This window comes from Haematobia irritans, chromosome 2 (genome assembly GCF_050003625.1).
Source record: "Haematobia irritans isolate KBUSLIRL chromosome 2, ASM5000362v1, whole genome shotgun sequence".
Taxonomy (NCBI): domain Eukaryota; kingdom Metazoa; phylum Arthropoda; class Insecta; order Diptera; family Muscidae; genus Haematobia; species Haematobia irritans.
Window position 1 is genome coordinate 87140058 of NC_134398.1, and position 15972 is coordinate 87156029.

Below are 15972 nucleotides of genomic sequence, written 5' to 3' on the forward strand. Positions count from 1 at the left end.
GATGCTGTGCCAGCGATAGCAGCAGTGGGTCGTCTGACTATGCAACCCCCGCGACATCTCCCGTACAACAATATTCTCCGCTGCAGCATCTTGTTGTTGTTCCAGTTCCGGATAGTGCATCGTTTTTGCAATTTAATTGCAACGGGCTCCGAGGTAAGATTAGTGAAATCGTGGACTTTATGTATCGGAAAAGGATACGGGTCGCGGCGATGCAGGAGACTAAGCTGAATTCCACCTGCAGCCTACGCCATTGTGATGGATACAATGTGCTTCGAAAGGATCCCACAAGAAGTGGTGATGGTGCCTGGCTTTCATAATATACCGTCCCGTGCAGTATAGACCTATCTCGCTTGTGCCAGACACTAGTGACCCGTATATGGAATGTATGGGGCTAGCAGTCAAGTCTGGGGCTGCCGAGATAGAGCTATACAATGTGTATAATGGGTTATACGGTCAAAATTTGGTCAATATAAACTTGACGTATTTCTTTCAATTTTGCATTTAAAAAACCTGAACACCCCTCATTTTGAAGGTGTGTGTGTGTAGAATGTTGCTCCTATTTTGATTTTGGAATTCACTCTTCAGTTGTCAAAATGCCGTCCAAGCAAGAAGAGCAGCGTATCAAAATTTTGCTCGCGCATCGCGAAAATCCGAGCTACTCGCACGCAAAGCTGGCAAAATCGCTAAAAGTTGCCAAATCAACCGTTACATATGTGATTAAAGTGTTTGGGGAACGTTTGTCGACAGCCAGGAAGTCTGGATCGGGGGAAATCGAAAACCGGAAGCCGCTGAGACGACAAAGAGAGTTGCCGGTAGTTTCAAGCGAAACCCTAAACTCTCTCTCCGAGATGCCGCAAATAAGCTGGGTTTATCGTCTACAACCGTGCATCGAGCCAAAAAACGAGCCGGACTATCGACTTATAAGAAGGTAGTGACTCCAAATCGCGATGATAAACAAAATACGACGGCCAAAGCGCTATCCCGGAGGCTGTACACGACGATGCTGACGAAGTTTGACTGCGTGGTAATGGACGACGAAACCTACGTCAAAACCGACTACAAGCAGCTTCCGGGACAGGAGTTTTATACGGCAAAAGGAAGGGGAAAGGTAGCAGATATTTTCAAGCACATAAAACTGTCAAAGTTCGCATAGAAATATCTGGTTTTGCAAGCCATCTGTACCTGTGGCTTGAAAAGCAGCATTTTCATATCTTCCGGGACTGTCAACCAAGAAATTTACGTGAAAGAGTGTTTGAATAAACGTCTGCTGCCTTTCCTGCAGAAACACGGTTGTTCCGTACTGTTTTGGCCGGATTTGGCATCTTGCCATTACGGTAAAAAGGCCATGGAGTGGTACGCCGCCAACAACGTGCAGGTGGTTCCCAAGGACAAGAACCCTCCCAACACGCCAGAGCTCCGCCCAATTGAGAAATACTGGGCTATTGTCAAGCGGAACCTAAAGAAGACCAAAAAAACTGCTAAGGACGAGCAGCAGTTCAATGCAAACTGGCTTTCTGCGGCGAAGAAGGTGGACAAGGTGGCTGCACAAAATCTGATGGCAGGTGTCAAGCGTGAGGCCCGGCAATTCGGATTTGGAAAAGCGAAAGCCTAACTGAATATTTTTCCTGAATTTTATACTAATTGAACTTGAAAAAGAAATTTAATTTGATTTTTTTAAATATATTACTCCACATTTTGCACGGTGAACGAAGAGGCCCCCACGAGAATTATGGGTGACTTCAGCAGTTCGCCAGATTTATCTTTAGCGTCGCCAGGTCGTATAAATTACGTTTCCTGGCAACTCGTCATTTCATTGGGATCGGACCACCTCCCCATAATTCTCACCATTAACCGACCCTCCGATTTCATAACCTCTGAACGCCGGACGTATATCAATCAAAAGAAAGCCAACTGGGAAGGCTTCAGAGAATACACCGATCACCACTACAGTGAGCTCCCGTCCCCCTCTCATGTTCATATTTCCCAGAGGGCGTTCCGGGACATCATCAACGCAACAGCCGCTCGCTTCATACCCGCTGGTTGAATTGCCCAAGTGAGGCCCAACTTCCCAGCCGAAGCAGCGGGACTCGCGGACAAGCGTGATGAACGCCGTCGTGCTAACCCTGCTGATCCTAGAATCAGAGAACTAAATCTAGAGATTAGTAAGATAGTCGACGAGCACAAGAGGAACACTTTGTTAGAGCACCTGAAGCAATGTAACTTAGGCACAGGAACTGGTAAATTGTGGTTAACAGTAAGAGCCCTCTCGTACCCCGCTACAAGAGATGATGGGATTTCAGTCACCTTTGGCGACGTGACTGTGACTGATCCGAAGAGATGCGCCAAATACTTCAACCGACTGTTTGTCGAGCATCCCGAGAGTGATAGAGCGAAAAGGAGAGCCACTCGTCGCATACGTGGTCTCAGAGCCGACGACACACCACAATTTACCCCAGCCGAAGTTATCAATGTCATCAACAGCGCGAAACCATCCAAGGCGCTGGGCCCCGACGGAATTTCAATGCTAATGCTGAAGCATCCGGGAATACTGGGAGTTGAGTACCTGACCAGACACCTCAATTTGTCCTTGGAATCACTCATTGTACCCGATGTCTGGAAGATGGGAAGAGTGATTCCACTACTGAAGCCAGGCAAAGATTCGAGTAAAGGTGAATCGTACAGATCGATATCCCTTCTCTCGCCAGTAGCCAAGACACTTGAGGCACTACTCCTCCCCCAGCCTTGTGGAGAATTTTCCAGCTGCCCACCATCAACATGGATTCCGTAAGGTACACAGTACGACGACAGCCTTACATGGCATTTCGACACATATGAATAGGGGACTTAATCAGCCCAAGCCGTGTCATAGGACGGTCCTCGTGGCGCTTGACCTTTCGAAAGCTGTCGATACGGTCAACCATGCCACATTATTCGAAGACATCGAATTATATGTGTGGACGCCAGACGTACGTGGAATTCAGAGACAAGAAGTCAAAACCCCGTAGAGTTAAACAGGGAGTTCCCCAGGGCGGGGATGATATCTCCGGCACTGTTTAACATCTAGCTGTCCTCGATTCCACCCCCTCCTGACGGCGTCGAGATTGTGTCTTATGCGGACGATTGCACAATCATGGCATCCGGGCCCATTGTTGATGACTACGATCGATTAAATGTCTACCTCGCTGATCTTATTTCATCTCCCACCAAATCCTCAACCGCACTATTCACTACATGGACGGCGGATGTACGCAGGCAGTTGAATGTCAGAGTCGATGGCGAAACAATTCCGACAACAAATTACCCCAAGATTCTCGGGGTCACATTCGACAGCCTTTATAAGTCGTCCGCCCATGGCACTGCAATTTGTGATAAGCTCCGCGGTAGAAACGAGGTCCTCAAGTCGCTTGCAGGCAGCACTTGGGGTGCGGACAAAGAAATCTTGTTAACTACATATAACCCTTTCCGACCTATAGCCGATCCACGTGATAGATTTTCCTAAATTTTTCAATTCTGTTATTTATGTGTACATAGAACATTTTAAATTATTAAGTTTGTTCAGTTTGATCCTGTATCCTGTTTTTTTCAGGATACGTACAATTGTTGCAGTCCGGTAAATTCCGGTAAAAGTCCGGACGTAAAAATATCAAAAAACACAAAATAATCACGAAGTTACTGTTTGCATACAATATTTAAAATGTTTTCTTATTGAAAACACTTGTTTGATGAAATATTCCACAATTTAAATAATTTTAATATGTTTGCAAACTTACATCTTGCACTCATTTTTACAAATTCGCAAAGTACACTGCTGAAACTACAAAATTAATATGAAAAGCAAATATTTACAACGGTTCTTCACATTCTTAGACACAGAGAGAGCATACACCATTATTTTTTTGCCGCTCTTATCGCAGTACGTCATATATTAAAGAAATTATAGAGACTTAAACTTACCCGCACAAGTGTGCGTACACGGTCGAAAAGGGATAAGTCAATTGGCCGGTCAGTGGTAAACTATGCAGCGCCAGTGTGGACACCTCAAACGAGCGATACGAAGTGGAATAACATACAGACCTGTCAGAACGCTGCCCTTAGAACCGCAACAGGATGTCTCCGCAGTACACCCCTGGATCACCTTTATGCGGAGACAAAGATCATCCCAGTGCGTCAACACAACTACATGTTGTCAAAGTAGTACCTCTTGGGTTGCCATCGAAGTTGTCATCCGAATCACCATCTTGTGGATAAACAACCTCCACCCAGGAATGTAAGAGTTGATATTCACCTTCTAGAGCCCGAGATCCAGCGTTACAAAAGACAGCCTCTAGATCAGGCAGCATACCAGACAGGTCATGAGGATACTGTAGCTGAAGCGGTGAGAAGCTACAAGGTTAATCCAGTTATCGGAGTCCGACCGCCGCCCATAGCACCGGAGGAGATAGACCTCTCACGGCAGACAAGGGTAGTTTTGGCCCAACTAAGATCAGGCAAGTGCAGCCGCCACAATTCATACTTATCAGTGATTGATAGCAGCGTAGCTGACGTGTGTGCCATCTGTAAACAAGGGCCACATGACACTCGTCACTTTTTTCTTGCCCAGCTAAGCCTACCCGTCTCACTACCAGATCACTTTGGACACACCCCATCCTTGTCGCATAGTTCTTTGATCTGGCTACCAGCTGAACTACACAAGCATAGAACAAAATGGATGAAACTACATTAAAAACTGTTACAACAACAACAACAAAAGTCTAATCCAAACTACACAACTTTTGTGTAAAACAAAAACCGAAACAATGTTGTTTTTCAATATACTCCAACATTTTTTTCTCAGAATCGGTATGAATGAATTTAGGATTTGTGGATTCACAGAAAAAAGTGAATATTTAAATCAAATACAAAAATTGTGATTTCAATTATTTTTATACTTTATATATATTAACTTTGTCATTCCGTTTGTAACACATCGAAATATTGCTCTAAGACCCAATAAAGTTTATATATTCTGGGTCGTGGTGAAATGATCTTTAAGAACCAAGCAGGAATTGGTCCATATCGCTCCATAATTATATGTAGCCCCCATATAAACCGAGAGATTTCCCCAGATTTGACCTCCGGAGCCTCTTGGAAGAGCAAACTTCATCCGATTCGGTTGAAATTTGGTACGTGGTTTTAATATATGACCTCCATATCAGTCCATAAACATATATAGCTCCCATATAAACCGATCCCGAGATTTGGTTTTGGAGGAGCAAATTTCACCCGAGTCAGTTGAAATTTGGTACATTGTGCTAGTATGTGGCCGTTTACAAACATGCCTAACTAGGTTCATATCGGTCTATAGTTATATATAGCCCTCAGATAAATCGATCCCCAATGACACATACACATCAAGTCCATAATTGTGTATAGCCCCCATATAAGCGATCCCCATATTTCAATTCTGGCTCTCTAAGTACCGTGCAAAATATCGATTGGTGATTATTTGTCGATTTACCTATATATACCGTTTTTTTAATATATACCACGTATGGACTAACTTACAATTTAGAAGACGATGTTAAGAAGTTTTAAGATACCTTACCATCGGTAATTATTACCACAACCCAAGTAATTTGATTGTGGATGACAGTCTTTCGTAGACGTTTCTACGCAATCCATGGTGGAGGGTACATAAGATTCGGCCTGGCCGAACTTACGGCCGTTGTATTTGATTTTCAGCTTATTACGAAAATCATAAATTAAATTATCCAACTTGTAAGGTTGTCATAAAATTAGTTTCAAATGAAGAAATATTTGTGTTGAGTATAAAGGTAATTGGAATTTGTCAAAATATCCAAATGACATATTACTCGATCCAAATACATTAGTATTTGAAGTATATAAAGCTTTTTTCAATTACAGCCGTAATTGAACTGAACGGAGCGAAAAAGTTTTTCAAGTTGTAAAAATTACGGAGCGAAAAAGTTTTTCAAGTTGTAAAAATTAGATAATAGCAAAATAATTGTGTAATAGAACATATGGATGAAAAAAAGTGAAATTGGTTGAAAAAAAATTGTTTTTTTTTCGCTTTTTAAATTTCTTCATTCAAATTAACTTCCAGGGCACAACTTCTAAAGCAATACAAAGGATCCAAAAAGGCAGTACTTCCGTCCTATGACAAGCCCATGTAAAATTCATTGGAGATGATCCAAGTTTGCACTACTTCCGGATCACAGATTGGTGATCCAAAGTACTTTTTTGGAAGCTCTTTTTTTGCTGGGTACTAGTAATTGTGTTTATTACGATATTAATCAATATAATCTTTGTACTATAAATCTATAAGAAAGAAAATATACAAATACACTCTGAAAAAAGGTTTTATGATTTTTTTTATTATAAAAAAAATCTAAAAATATATATAATTGAAAATACCACGAAGTACATGTTTGGAACAAAAATGCAGAATATTCATTATAAACGACATATTTAATAGGCTCACTCACAAGGAAAAAACAGTTTTTTATTATCAGAATTTGAATTATCTTTCTCATTTCTATGCATTTTGTTTCGTCATCTTGCTCTTCTAACTTCTATTCATTTCAAAAAGATTTCAAAGATTTATATGATTTTACCTTGTGGGAAGAATTAAAGCACGAACTCCCCGTTTCCGAGGCAAACGCATCTTCCTCTAGGCCACATATTTTTGACAGTCCGTTTATATCCAGTTATAGACCAGTTTGACGTGTACACGACCTAATTGTAAAGACAAAATTGAAAGAGTGTAATTGTGTGTATATTCCAAAGCTTTTTTCGCAAGTCATTGAATGGCCCAATTCAGAATGAGTGTAAGTTTATATATCGAGAGAATTCATTTACATATTTTATTAAAGTTTTCAGCGAATTTTGTAAATTTACGAACGTCTTTTTACGAATATGCGAAATATATACACTGTAAAAACTGTGAACCCACCAGGAAGAGAATTTTTGGTTAATTTTAGAAAATTTAGATTATTTTTAGAAAATTTTAACTAAACAGTATTACAAACGGTGAAAACACGACGATATCTCAAAAATAAGTAAATATTTTTCGACGAATTCAAGAAATTTTGTTAGACATAATTTAATTTTTTTTTCAATTATTAAATAAAATTTTTGTGTTTGAAGGAAACAGTTGGAGTTCAAATTTGCAAGAATGTCTTTAGTCCAATACGAAGTACCCGATGAACGCATTTGTAGTAAAATGTACAAATTTAAAGAAATAAAGAACTATTTTGTGAGAAGTACGAATTTCGTAAATCTTTATGCTTCATTTGAGTATAATTTCTTCCCATTTTATAGTTATAGTAAAGGAAACTTTCTCCAAATATAATAATTCTATGAACTAAAATAAAGTTAAATTGGCTTTAGTGAAATAGAGGTTCACTTTTTTTGAATGTACTAAATATATTATATTAACTTTCCATCGTAAAAAGTTCGTGCTGTGAAACATTCGTGATTCTTCGTGATCCCGACTAATAGTCACTAATAGTCACGAGAATTATCGTGAGTCTAAAAATTGTTGTAAATCGTTAATCGTCTTTAAAAGTTCTGTTTGCGTGAACGTACATGAGTATTTCTTAAATATGCTTGAGAGAAAGAAAGAGTTCTTCCCAGGGATCCGGAGCGGAGCGGAGCAAGCCCTTTTTTAGCCGGAGCGGGAGCGGAGCGGGAGCGGAGCGGGAGCGGAGCGGGAGCGGAGCGGGAGCGGCATTTGTAAAATCCGGAGCGGAGCGGAATAAAATATTACTTGAATGAAATGTGTAACTTTGATATTACACTGTGTAGGTAATTTCAAATTTAGCTAGCACTTAGCGTAGTGTGAGCAAACGTTTAGAATGTACGATATGTATTTTTGTACGTACGCACATTGGGGAAAACACAACGTGTTTTTTAGTAATTGTTTTCAAAAACGGCAAATGTCAAAATATATCTCTAGTATGTGTTGTAAAAGTAACAACAGTACTTTCGATCAATTTCATCCCGTATTACTACAAAGATGGTTGTAATGAACGTCAAATAAATGCAATTAAACGATCTTATTTATATTTAGTTTTTTAGTTTTCTACACTGAAAAAAATATTGTCGTGAAGTCAAAGATTCCATGTCCTTAGAATAAGAATGCAAATTTTGCTTAACATGGAAGACGCATTTCTCTAAAATAAAGTTTTTTTTTCTTGTCCAAAAGGCAATAAACTTTTGAATGAAGTTGTACTGTCCTTATAATTAAGTGATTTTACTTAAAAATGTGTATCATAACATGAAAGATAAAATTTTTGAGGTAAGGTCAACGTGACTTTAATAATTAAGAAAAATTCTTTAAAATTAATAAAATTGTCTTTAAATTTGTTTCCTTTTTGCATCTCAAAAAATCGTTAAAAAATAAGACATGTTTTTCAACACTTTATTTTAAAGACGCTTTTTACTTGAAACATAGCATAATTTCTACTGGAAGTCGAGTCTTAATATGGAAAAAAAAACAACTCGTTATCTCGTTTTTAAAGGATTTTGATAACAACTGACGAAAAAAATCTAAAAAAATGAAAAATTAACATTTGCTTCCTAGAAGCAAGTACATAACTCCCAAATTTAAAAGAGAATTACGTCTTTAAAGTATCCTTACTTGTATTCTCCGCTTCTTTGGCTCGGAATTAATACCCAAACTGTTAAAGTAAAGACAAAATCTTTGGAACCGTGCATGCTTTTTTTCAGTGTAAGGACATTCATATTTGCTTTACTATTGTACTATATCCTAGCATTCTCTTATTTCTGATATTAGTTCTCGAAAATTTAATTAAAATTATGGATAGTTTCAATTTTGGTTGAAAAATGTGCGCATATACATTTATTATACAATAAAGGGGAAAAAGCGAAATTAGGTAACACTAGATCTGAGTAAGAATATTCGTAGGTATATCACGGACTGATGTCGATGGAGGTTGTTGCAAACATAAACATCCACACACACATTACAAATATAACAAAACCTCTTCTCTACGTCTGTTGCAAAACAAAAAAAAACTTTCGGAGAGTAGTTACTTCTACTCTGTGTATAGACTTTCAATTCCAATCAGTTGCCGTTTTGGTCCGATCGGACCAAAATTGGTCCAAAAGATTTCCAATTTTTAAATTTGGTCCGATGGTCAGACCAAACAGAATTTGGTCCATTTTGGTCCTATTTCATAAATTTGGTTTCTATCACATATTAAATAGTAGATGGTGCACCGCAAAGAATATTGTCGGGAGTCCAAATATTTCACATGCTTAAAATACGAGTACTAATTTTGCTTAGAATAGAAGACGTATTTCTCTGAAAAAAAGTTTTTCCTTGTCTAAAAGTCTCTAAACTTTTCAATGAAGTCTGTTTATCCTTATAGCTAAATGATTCGACATAAAAATGTGTATCCTAACATGAATGCAAATTTCGTTTTAATGAAGTCAAAATGGATTTAATATTTCTGAAAAAATCTTCAAAATTAATAAAATGTGTCAACACATTGTTTTAAAGTCATTATACCCTAAACCACATAGTGGTTAGGGTATAATAAGTTTGATTTGCCAAAAAATGTGCCTACAAGAAATATTGAGTTTAGACCCCATAAAATATATACCGATCGACTAAGAATCACCTCCTGAGTCGATCTAGCGCTTGGTGTCCGTCTGTCCATGTATTTGTTGTTCACAGGATTTCGGTCGCAATTATTAACCGATTTTGATGAAATTTGGTACAGGGAGTTTTTTTGGGCACAAGGACGAACGTTATTGAATTTGGAAGAAATCGGATCAAATTTAGATATAGCTCCCATATATATGTATTGCCCGATTTCGACAAATGGGGTCACGTTGCACTTTTTTTTACTAACCGATCGTCGTCAAATTTAGCACAAAATAATCTTCTGTATCACCTGAAAAGTCTGAAAATTTCATCGAAATCGGTTAAGATTTAGATATACGTCCCATATATATGTATCGCCCGATTTTGCCAAATTAGGTCATAAAACCCTTATTTATCAACCGATCTTACTCAAAGTTGGCGAAATGTAATCTTCTATAGCACTAACTATATGTGTAAAAAATCATCGAAATCGGTTCAGATTTAGCTATAGCTCCCATATATGTACCGCCCCATTTTTCTAAATAAAATAAAACTCAATTGAACAAATAACACAATGTTTGTACTATAATTTTCTCGAAGAGGAGCGGAGCGGAGCGTGGAGCGGAGCGGAGCGATTTTTTTTTCTCCGGAGCGGGAGCGGAGCGGTTTTGTTTTCTCCGGAGCGGGAGCGGAGCGGAGCGAAAAAAATGGACCGCTCCGGATCCCTGGTTCCTCCAATACGTCACACGTTAGACTCACAATGAATATGTTAATTTTTTATGAAGAGAATTCTTTGAGTGTAGTTTCCACAAAAAATGAGTTTGACCACAAAACTAGTATTTAGATAAATGCACTTACCTGCGAGAAAAATAAAATATGATGCGCCAAAAATGTTGTTGATGTAATCATTTTGGTACCGATACAACGGTTCATTTGCGGGTAAATTCGACCATTAAGAAGTTTCTTAATAATAACAATAAATGACATTTTATTGTTTCTATTTATATATTTTTCGTTACGTATCAACCATGGTAAAATAATTCCCAGGTAGTTGCAGTATTACAAAAACAACAAAAGCAACAAAATTCAAGTACATCCAGACAAAGACAATAAACTCTAGGAAGATAGGAAATTGGCTACTGAGGAGATCAAACCATTTACCGTGTTAGTTTCATACTCGAACCAAACGCGTATACGACAAGTATTGACATAGCATTAAAATGCATATAAAAAGATATTAAGTGCACGAAATAAATTTCCTTAAACGGGAAAATGTAATTTTTTTGTTGTTGGCTAAAATTTAACATTGTTTCATTAAGAAAATTAAGTTTTTCATTTAAAAAATAAACAAGTATATACAGCAGTAAGTTCGGCCGAATCTTAAATACCCACCACCATGAACCAAATATTAGGATCTCCTTTGAAATTTCAGGAGGGCTTGAGGACTTGAGGACACTTCCCGAAGATACATTTAAAGATTTCACCTATGAGGACTATATCAGATTCTGGATTTATAAGAACCATTTTTGTTTGAGTTTTAGGGGAATCATTAACATCTCTTGTAAGTGTGCAAGAAAATTATAAAATAACGTCTTGATTTGAAATTTTAAATCTGTAGATTTTCACCCGAAAAATAAAATCTGGAAATTTTACATTGAGTTTCAAGCAATTTTCATGATCAGTGCGCCTTCTATACTCACAAGAAGTGAAATTGGTCTATATGGAGGCATTACCAAATGGACCGATAAAAACTTAATCCGATACACGTTTTTGTGAGCCTTAAATAGGAGAATATTTACAATTTCAGGCAAATCGGATAAAAACTACGGTTTCTAGAATCCTAAGGAGTTAAATCGGGAAATCGTTCTTATGGGGGCTATACTAAAATACCGACCGATACTAACCGTTTTCGGCACACCTCTTTACGGCCCAAAAATACCTCTAGATTTCCAATTTCAGGCAAATTGGATAAAAACTACGTTTTCTATAAGCCCAAGAAGTAAAATCGGGAGGTCGGTTTATATGGGGGCTATACCAAAACATGGACCGACACTCACCATTTGTGGCACACCTCTTCAAGGTCCCAAAATATCTCTAGATTTTCAATTTCGCGCAAATTGGATGAAAACTACGGTTTCTATAAGCGAAAGACCCCAAATCGGGAGGTCGGTTTATATGGGGGCTATACCAAACCATGGACCGACACTCACCATTTTTGGCACACCTCTTCAAGGTCCCAAAATACCTCTAGATTTTCAATTTTGCGCAAATTGGATGAAAACTACGGTTTCTATAAGCGAAAGACCCCAAATCGGGAGGTCGGTTTATATGGGGGCTATACCAAAACATGGCCCGATATAGCCCATCTTCGAACTTGACCTGCGCGCAGACAAAAGACGATTCTGTGCCTAATTTCAGGACGATAGCTCCATTATTGAATGCTGTAGCGTGATTACAACAGACAGCCAGACAGACAGACGGACAGACGGACATGCTTATATCGTCTTAGAATTTCTCCCTGATCAAGAATATATATACTTTATAAAGTCGGAAATCGATATTTCGATGCGTTACAAACGGAATGACAAACTTAATATACCCCGTCACCATTCTATGGTGGTGGGTATAAAAAGAAAAACAAATAAAAAATTACGAACATGTATGGAACTAACATGGTAAATGCAACATTTGGTATGACGCAAGCCAATTTCCTATCTTCCTCAAGTTTATTGTCTTTGCATCCAGATGTCAGTTTTGTTTACAAAGTTAATGTTTGTAAACAAAAGGTATTAAATATTTTCAATTTGTTTTGTTTACATTTTAATGTTAGTTTTAATATAAGTAACCTATGTAACCAATAGTTACCTTTGTAATCAGTAGTAAACATACCTGTTTTTCACAATAATAACCTGTGGCAAGTAAAATGTAACCAATAGGTACCTATGTAACCAATAGTAACCATACATATTTTTGACAATAGTAACCTGTGGAATGTAAATTGTAACCAATAGTAACAAGACATGTTTATGACAGTTGGATGTACTCAGCTGTGAACAGCTGATTGTGACGTAGTATCTTTAGTACTTTTATCATGGTAGAAACGTCATAAACAGTTTTATCAGGCAATTACGCATTATACTTAAACCAATAACTTTTACACTTGGTCCAAGTGAACATAGTAATTGATGTGTTGTGAATTCAATTACCAGGGAATTTGGATATTTTTGTCAGTTTTTCATTCAACCAATTATTTTCGTATTTGACTTAATCAAAATCGTATTTGATATAGTTTTTTCATTCAATTATGCCAATAATTGATTTTTATTTTGCTTCAGTGTTTTCTGTGATTTGCATATCACTATTTTAAATTCTTTAGAAAAGAAAGCAAATGATATAAACAAAATAGACGGTGGTTGTAGAATGAAAATGTTACGGCAAAAATAAAAATTTAAACACTATTTCGAAGAGATACAAAAAAAACTCTATTTTCCAAATGGTTTATCTTTTTCGTGTACTGCATTTTTCCTTTCTTTCACTGGACAGAAAACTAAAATTACACTGAAAAAAATATTGTCATGAGGCCAAAGATTTCATGTCCTTAAAATACGAATGAAAATTTTGCTTAGCGTAGAAGATTAAGTTTTTTCCTTGTCCAAAAGTCAATAAACTTTTCAATGAAGTTGTGTTGTCCTTATAATTAAGTGATTTGACTTAAAACTGGGTATCATAAAGAAAAAAATTTTAGGCTAAGGTCAACTTGAATTTAATAATTCAGAAAAATTCTTTAAAACTAATTAAATTGTCTTTAAATTTGTTATCTTTTTGCATCTTGTCTGCAATGCAAAATATCGTTCAAAAATCGGACATGTTTTTCAACACTTTATTTTAAAGACGTTTTTACTAGAAACATAGCCTAATTTATACTAGAAGTCGTGTCTGAATTTGGAAAATAAGGTTGTCATTAACTTTTAAAGGACTTTGATAGCATATGAAGAAAAAAACCTAAAAAAAAAAAACGAAAAATTAAATGTTGCTTCCTAGAGCCAAGTACACAAAACCCAAATTTAGAAGAGAATTGTGTCTTAAAAATATCCTTACTTGAATTCTCCGCTTCTTTGGTTCGTAATCAATACCCAAATTGTTAAAGTAAAGACAAAATCTTTGTAACCGGGCATGCTTTTTCCAGTATATGGCACCGATCTTATTTTATGAATTTTCCATTTTTTGCGCTATATTAACGCAGCTAAATACGGAAAAATAAATGAGAGTTTAAAAATCCAAATTAAAACAGCGGCTCCAAAGTTAAAAATGATTTCTCAATTGCTAAACTCTAAATTAATAATGAAACATCATCAAAATATGTCTTAGCGTATATTTGAAGCTTTTTTATTTTCAATCCAATGATTCGATATCTCAGTTAATGAAAATGTTTTTTTGCCTAATACAAAGACAATTTTTGAAGATATGTGTCCTATAATTAATGAAGCAAAATTGTAAAACAAATATTGTGAAATTCTTTTTAAATAGAATTTCACAGAAATGTAGGCATAATTACCGAGACGGTATAAACCACCGCTAAAATGTTTTCGTGTTTTGTTGAAACTGGGATTGAACCCATGACGATATGTCAGGGGCACATTCTCATTTTTTGCCAATATTTATTGTCTTTGCCGCTCTCTTTTTCATACACATTTTAATATTCAAATTAAATAATATTTAGACTTAAGCATGTGAAATTTTTGGTGTAGCTCATAGCCACATACAAGCAGCAACCATCAATTGCTCTCATTTAATTCTATTGCGGTGTTGTGTTGATATTTTTCGTCAATTCTCTCTTTCCACAATTTCCACATTGTGGACGTTCTGACTCGGCTATAAAATGGAGGTCCCTTTGTCATTAAGCTAAGCATAGAATCGGGCAGCTTTTAGCCTAGACAGCCCGACTTTAAGAGCGGATGCCACTAACGTAGAACAAACATTACTACGGCGAACTTTCAATTACATTTGTTATTGCATCATATGTTATTAAAGTCAATTAGGAACCTATTGGATTTTGCAAATAAAGTAAATTAAATTTCAGATTGAACCAATGAAGAAATTATTTGAAAATGTATCATCAAAAAAATTAATTACATTTATGATAAAAAATATTTTATTTTTCTTGATAAAAACAACATCACATGCGCCGTTTAAATCAATTAATTAACACTTTAATCACGTATGTTTTTTATCTGTGATTTATGCATTCATTTTTGTGATTAAAGCAATTTCAATATCGGGATTTAATGCATAAGGGTAATTTTACTACATTTGTGAGTATCGGGCCAATGTTTTCAATTTATAAATTCAATCCTGCTCGTCCTTGTTTCAAAAGAGTTTCTTTTCATAGTTCATAAAAATCGATGCATTACGGTCTTCTATCTTACAATCAACACTAGATGAAAAGACGGATGTACAACAAGGAATTGATCCATCGTGGAGATGGATATCTTGAGTCGATCTGTGCATTTATTTTGGGGTAATTATTCCCTGACCTCCTAGTGGTTAAGAATGTAAACAGAGACCAAAGATATAAACTGGGATTACTGTTACTCAATTGCTAAACATTTTGGGTCAAAAAGGTCTTTTTCCGTCTGAAATCAACAACAGTGTATGTATGTATGCTACATTGCACTGTGACGCAATTTTCAACTTTTTGGCTCCAAACAAAAAATTGCTTATCCCAGCCGATAGTGCTAGATTGGTTGCAGTTCGTTTTTTATGAGCCATTATAGTTTTGTCACCAAATTCGATTTTGAGCACGTTTTTGTAATTTTCGCATGGCAGTCTTCAGCAAAGTTGTACTTCTTGACTCGGCCAACAACAAGTTTCTAGTACATACCTACTTCATACGTCCTCTCCTTGATATGGAGTTTGCCATACAAATATGATAAATTTTCATTTTTAACAAAAACCAAAAAAAAAAAAAAATCGCAAAAATGTTTGCCAAGGAGTGGCTGTATGAAGTTTCGTAATATTCTTCCCTTGATTGTTTGGTAAATGTTTAATAGTTCAAGAGCTGTAGCCGAAAAACGGAAAACCAATCGCCGAAAAAAGTGGTAATTTTTTCGACATTTTTGAGGTTTTGGGCATGAAGATGAGTTTTTTCCGACTTAATATATTCAGCGGCCGAGTCTAGAGCGAAGACAAATTCACATCACTTTTCGAGCTATGGCCATGCGAAAATTGCAAAAAAGTGTTCAAAATCGAATTTGGCGACAAAACTATATAAAAAACGAACATCAACCAATCTAGCAAAATCCAGAAATTACTTTTCTTCTCTCATCGAGTACTTCGGCTGGGATAAGTGATTTTTTGTT

The 15972-nt window shown here is 36.6% G+C and overlaps 1 protein-coding gene and 1 long non-coding RNA gene across 2 annotated transcripts in view; one reads left to right on the plus strand and one right to left on the minus strand.

The window, feature by feature from the left end:
* LOC142225701 (cell adhesion molecule Dscam2-like) overlaps positions 1–15972 on the plus strand; it is a 288289-nt gene that overhangs the window by 259903 nt on the left and 12414 nt on the right. The gene's annotated exons all lie outside the window — the stretch shown is intronic.
* LOC142223150 (uncharacterized) lies at positions 6422–10621 on the minus strand. Its single transcript, XR_012718605.1, has 2 exons — positions 10472–10621; positions 6422–6735 (listed from the first exon to the last, which is right to left on the minus strand). It is a non-coding gene; the product is annotated as an uncharacterized LOC142223150 (long non-coding RNA).